We start from the raw sequence: 6,738 nt of genomic DNA, 5'->3' as shown, positions 1-6,738 counted from the left end.
GGCCGCTTCACACTCGGCCGCGAACCGCTCCAGTGAGAGCTGCAGATCACGTTCCGGTGAAGCCAACAGGACCACATCATCCGCAAAAAGCAGAGATGTGATCCTAAGGCCACCCAATCGGATCCCCTCAACACCTCGGCTGCGCCTAGAAATTCTGTCCATGAAGGTAATGAACAGAATCGCCAGAGTCCCCAGGCTCAGCTTCCTCAACAGAAGGCATGTTGGTGGGATTGAGGAGGTCTTCGACGTATTCCGCCCACCGGCCCACAATGTCTCGAGTTGAGGTCAGCAGCGCACCATCCCCACTATAAACAGTGTTGGTGCTGCACTGCTTCCCCCTCCTGAGACGCCGGATGGTGGACCAGAATCGCCTCGAAGCCGTACGGAAGTCTGTCTCCATGGCCTCTCCAAACTCCTCCCACGCCCGAGTTTTTGCCTCAGCGACAACCCGAGCCGCATGCCGCTTCGCCCGCCGGTACCCATCAGCTGCTTCTGGAGTCCCACAGGCCAAAAAGGCCCGATAGGACTCCTTCAGCTTGACAGCATTCATCACCAAAGGTGTCCACCAACGGGTTTTTGGCTCATATTTGAACACCAGCATGGACAGAGGAAGAGGAAGTTTTCTCCCGTGTGGGATCATTTTGATCTTATCACAGAAAATAATTATTATTCTGTTCTCATTTTCACTTTTCTTTCGGATTATTCAAATTCCTTTCCATGGCATATTTGAGTTAGTTTACATGGATTAACTTTTATTTATATTGTAGGTGAAAATGTAGGATTTCTTCCCAAGTTTCATCTTACTGTAACCAGATCACTTCCACAATGCTGAGGCAGCAACCTGCCCGGCATGAGTGGAGGAACCGATTAACACTCTTGTCTTTGAGTTTGCCTGCAATGCCTTTGTAAATCCAGCAGATGTCACTGTAAGTGCCAAGGCAACACAGGTTCGACACAGTTTGGGAAACGTATGTGTGTTTTCAGTCAAAATGTGTCCCAAGATGTCCCAAAGCTTGTCCTACTAGTTTAATTCTAATATTGACAGAATTTAAAAATAGGCTCTTGCTGAAGGAAATGTTTCCATGGAGAGAACCCATCATGGTTATTTCTCTTATTTCTTTATTATAACTCAATTTTGTTCCATTATTTGTAAATATAGAGTTCATACATCAGATGTATTTAAGACGGTAAACTAAATTCTCAGTAAGTTCACATTTCTGTATTATTAATGTTTTTTATTTGTCTGATGGTATATTTTTATCAGAGTTGGGGCCTGTCAACACAGAAGTAATTTTTAAGGAAGAAAAAAAAATCGGATGGAAGGTTTTTGCCCTTCTTTCTCTCCACTTGCCTCCTTCTGTACATCCCTTAACCCTGGTTTCCCTGAAGATTTAACCACAGTAAAATGTAACATAATATCCAAATGTATGTAACCCCATATATGTGTACACGTATATATTATTGTTAGTAGTATTTTATATTTTGTTTCTATTGTATTGTCTTCTAATTTGCTACCAGAAAACGCCAGTAGGTGGCTTGTGAGTTTACACTCTGGTTTAGACACCAGAGAAAGTAAGAGAAGAAGAAAAAACCGTAAGCACGTTGTGCTGAGCTATGGCACGCCGAGAGAAAAAAGAAAGCATGTTTTATGATACATTCTGATGAACTCTGGTAACAGTTGACAGAAGGCAAGATAAGTGACCTGATCCTTGCAGTTAAACACATTTCTGCTGAGGTTTTTTTTCCGGTGAGTGTTGTGATGTATTTTTGCAACCTGAAAAGAAGCTAATGCTACATGACATCACAGGCATTAGTATGTTCCGACAAGAAAAAAAAATCAAAACATAAAACCAATCGAAGAAATGTGTGACATATTAGAATGATTTTCACTGTATTGCATTTTTGTTATGTAAAAATTTATGGTTTACATACAGTGTGAGATGTTCTGGAAGCTTGCCATTAGTTAAAATTTTTTGTGATAAATGGGATTTATTGCTCCTGCATACTTTTGGACTTTAAGAGTTAATTAAGTTCTTTAGATATATATATATATGCAGGTTTTTTTTTTTTAGAACTACATTCATCTTGGAACATTGTCTAGCTGCACACCTCCGCAGGCCTGGATTGGATGCGCTGAGCTCCAAGTTTCAACCCAAGACCTGGGCCTGCTTTGTCCTGGATTAAGATAAGATTTTAGATCCAAGGAAACACATGGCCATTGAACTTGACAAAAACTTGACTGACTGACTTAAATTTTGAACACTGAACTAAAGAAAAGAACTTAATTAAAAAAAAAAAAACCGGACTAAAAGAAAACACACTCCCTCTGTGGGCTTGTAATGCGACTCCCACATTACAAGCCCGCTCTGTGTAACATGCAGCGACCGGCTGCTAATGAGGCAATGAAGCTTCAAACTGCTTTGCCACATAGAGACCAAGTAAGCTGTGGATATAAGCAACACTTTGGGTGTCATTATCTCCCATCACCCCCTGATAGGACCGTCTCGTTGCAGAGAAACAAGCTCAGGGCTCCGTTAGTCATTATCGTGAGTTAAAATTTTCACGAAAGTAAAATGTTCGTTTTTGTGGCGCTTCTGTTATTTTGAAGGGATATATAAACATTACCATAGCGACCAGAGTCAGAGCGTTTGGGCAATGGTCGAGAGGAGATGAGTAGAGCTTGTGAGTCTTAAGTCTGGTTTAGACGAAAGATTTAAGAATGTCGGCCGATTCTCCAAACCTCTGTGACCACAGAGCTGATAAAAGTCCAACAGGTTCGATCGGTTCGTGTTCAGCCACATGGCAGGAGCAACACAAACCAATTCCAGTTACAAACATCCTGATTCCAGAGGATAATCCAGTAAAACCCCCAACATAGCAAACGGGAATGTAGAATAACAAAACACGGATGACAATGTAGAAACAATAGTGATAGTTTGTGGAGTCATTTTAAGAGATAAAAGACGTAACAAAAAGAAAAGGCGGTGGGTAAAAGACGACGGGAGCAGCCGCTCTATTTGCTGCACTATGATTTGGAGGTGACTATGTTTTTTCATAGTTAACATTTTTAACTGAATAAACATAAAAAAATATAATAATGACCTTTACATATAATAATAAACATTTCCACATATCATCTCCGATATCCACCAGACTCAGTTGCGCGATATGTCAGCTGTTTGGGATTCCCCTCTGTTCTTACATCACCGCGCTTTCTGATTGGCTACCTGTCACATTCAACAGGTTGTATTCTCGTTCCCAGTCAGGGAAAACCCCACAGGCTGCAATAATAAAGATCAAGACAACCCAAATTGGGTATATTCAGGCTTTAGTGGGAACACCAACATGCAGAAGCTTAATCTGACTGTTCATCCTTCCTTCTCCTCTCCCCTGGGCCGCAATAAAATTTCCAAGTCTTGACCGGTCCGCGATAATAAAAATGCTGGGGACCATTGCACTACCTGATGTGATAAGAGTGGACACTTTCTGTAAAAACCCAAAAAAGTGTACAGTAATATTTCATTTAATTTTGTATTAAACAGTCTGTTCATTTTCCTTGATAATATGATTGTTTGTGCTCATTATCCTCCTTTTTGAACCTCTGTGAGTTACACAAATTGGTTACATGTACTGTATATTCTCATTTATTAAATAAGATTATACATAATTCAATCAATACATAAAATGAATCGCGTATATAGAGAGAACCAGGCAGACATGTCAGCTCTCTGTTGTCTTTGATTTCACAATCCAGTGAATAAATGAAGGCAGAAAAAATATATTGTAATCCAATAATGTTTTACATAGAAACAAGGCCAAGATGAGAATTGAACTAATGTTGCTGGGTCTATTGCAGCCCTTCTTTATGTACATGAAGCCGATATGAAGTTAGCAAACAGGAGACTAGAGTGTCCACACCTACGAGCAAATTATTTCAAAATTCAAGTTCAATTCAAAAATACTTTATTGATCCCAAAGGGAAACTGAATGCAAATTTAATTATACACCGTGCAGTGGTTTAGGAGCGCACTGTATACATTGAGGATATTTAAATTGGTCCAGGAAAATAATTGACTGATGGTTTGCTATAAATTACAATTTTTTATAGTGACTAAAAGGTCAAACTAAAGCATGTGTGAAATTGTGAAAGATGACAACAAAAGACTCTGTTCTCTAAAATAGAAATAGAACGCATTTCATTAAAAATTTGGGGGATTTGTGACACAAAGGTCTGGCTTCTTTTAGCTACCTTGTGTGTTCTGGAGCAGAGCAAAGTAATCCACCTTAAGCTGTGAAGTCTGGGGGACACTAAAGATAGCAAGAAGAGATCCTAAATCCTAACTGGCTCACTCTACTAATCCAGACAAGAAAAGCAAACCGAGAAAAGCCAAATTATGCTCTGCACTTTTCTTTTGTTAAGCTTTATTCCTCACGTGTGCTTTGTGTCTCATCCTTTAGAAGAAAAAAAAACATGGCTCACTGAGTCTACAGCGCTAACTCTCACTACGTACTGTATACAAGTTAATGCATGAAAATATGAAAAGGACAGAATTGCATTCAACAAAAAAAATCTAAATTTACTGTATTGAAAATGTAATTTTATACATATCAATCTGCTCTAATAACTTTTAAAGACTTTTTTTCACTCTACTGGCCTTTATTTGACATGACAGGAACCTGGGTTGTGAGAGAGAGGGAAGACATGTGGCACCCGAACCTGTGACGACTGCGTCGAGGTCTGAGGCCTCCGTATATGGGTCGCCTGCATCAGTCCTGCGTCATTGCAATGCCCAGTCCTAATGGAAGCTTTAGCGAAAGTTCAAGCTGGAAGACTCCACCCCCTTCGTTCGCCCATCGACGTCATGCTCATCTCTGACCTCAGCGCTGGACGTCACCCGGCGCGTTCAATCAGCAATCAGGTTCTGCATAAAAGGATCCACACCCAAGCCATCAGCTGATTCCCAGCTGCGTTCAATCCGTTCATCGCACGTCTCAGCTTCTCCACAGCCTCGCGATTCCCCGTCCTTCGACCTCGCATCTTGCATTGGCCCTCTCTTTTCCACTCAGACGCTCCTTGGATGCAAGATATTTCTCCTGGCCCCAGCCTCAATCATTTGAAGTAGCTTCTCCCGCCTATCTCTCACCTGCCTGGGGTTTCACTTACTCCACGATCCACCTTCAAAAAAAAAAACACTCCGGTCACCTTGTTAACTTTGACCTTCGGCCAGTGACGCACGACGCATTACCTCCCGCACAGTCTGTGAGACAAGGTAATCAACTGCGGAGCTCTACGTGGAGGTGACGGCCTGATGACAGAATCAAAGAGGATCTGATGGAAGCAGCAAAAGGCTGTCTTCCTCCGCCTGCCAAGCTTCTCTCACTTCCGCATGCCGTTATGGTCAGCATCTTTCCGGATTTCCCCCCTACGCCCGTCTCGGGTTGCCAGGACACTCCTCAGATGCAAGAGATTCTTCGATGATTTCAAGTAGCGTCTTTCCCCTTTCTCTCGCCCGACTGGGATTTCTCCATCTCCCGCTCCCTCACCACCTACTCCACGGTCCACCTCTGGCAAGCGGACACGTGATCCCACTGTTTCAACCCGCACCGTCTTTCTTCGCCTCAGCTCCTTCACACCAGTGCCACGCTATGGATCAGCAATGCCTACGGTTTCCCTCTCCAGTATGGCCGCTGTCAGTCCGCTCAGCAACACCTCTGGTTTTCCCTCACTACGCCTGTTTCAGGCCACCAGGGTAAGACGTAGCATTCTCATGTCTCATTCAAGTCTCGCAATACTTCATAACGCAGACACCTGTCATTAGTTTATCCCCTCCCGAACACGTTGACCATATATTCATGCGCCACTCGAGTTCTAATGTCTACTGACTTTTACCCAAACATCGACTAAGTTAAGTCGTCGTCACTTTTTTTCTCCGAGGTGCCTTTAAACATAACATTAGTTCAGTAGGTGACCACTGTTGCATAAGAGCCGCAAGGTGTATGTCTGAATCCAGACAGACATGGAGGGATATATTCTGCATAAATAGCAGACGCATGTGCATTTAACTGCAGAGCAGTGCAGCCCATCTTTAATAGGTCGTTTGATCACCGCAGTTATCTATATCCTTCACATTAGTCATTTGTCGCTAGTCAGCGCACCTGAGCTATATGATAACTCATGCTACCCAGGCCCGGCAGCAAGGGCGGACATCTGGGTGCATTGCCGGCTTCAGTTAATCGTGTCCCGGCTGTCTGCAAGCCCCGTGTTTTACCTACATGGCCAATTCTTTGATAGTCCTGCACCGACTTGGCACTGGAGTTTCCTCCACTTCCCTTACCGTGTCCTCTGCAACCTCATTCCGCAATTAAAACAGTTTTATGTGCCGTTAACACATCGTAWTCTATTTTTCAAACCGCCTACAAACGCAACGTGAGCCCAGAGACRTTCACACCATTGCTTGTTAACAAGACGCCCGTGGCTATTGTCGTTGTGTATGTTCAGCTACATAGATTCATTCTGCCTGTTGAAGATTCTAGGTTGTACTATATTTTTGGAAAATTTCTGGCTCCATCTTCTGCTCACGGATCCCAGGTTCTCCCGGTGGGCCGAAGTGAAACCACACAGAAAACGATCGTAGACGTCACAGAATTATTGACTTTAATCCAAAAGAAGACATGAAATTACACCCGAAACTGCAGAACAGAGACACGCATTAATTTACCTGAGTCAAATGGAAAGAA

This window comes from Poecilia reticulata, linkage group LG20 (assembly GCF_000633615.1).
Source record: "Poecilia reticulata strain Guanapo linkage group LG20, Guppy_female_1.0+MT, whole genome shotgun sequence".
Taxonomy (NCBI): domain Eukaryota; kingdom Metazoa; phylum Chordata; class Actinopteri; order Cyprinodontiformes; family Poeciliidae; genus Poecilia; species Poecilia reticulata.
Note: the sequence above shows the minus strand (reverse complement) of the source record.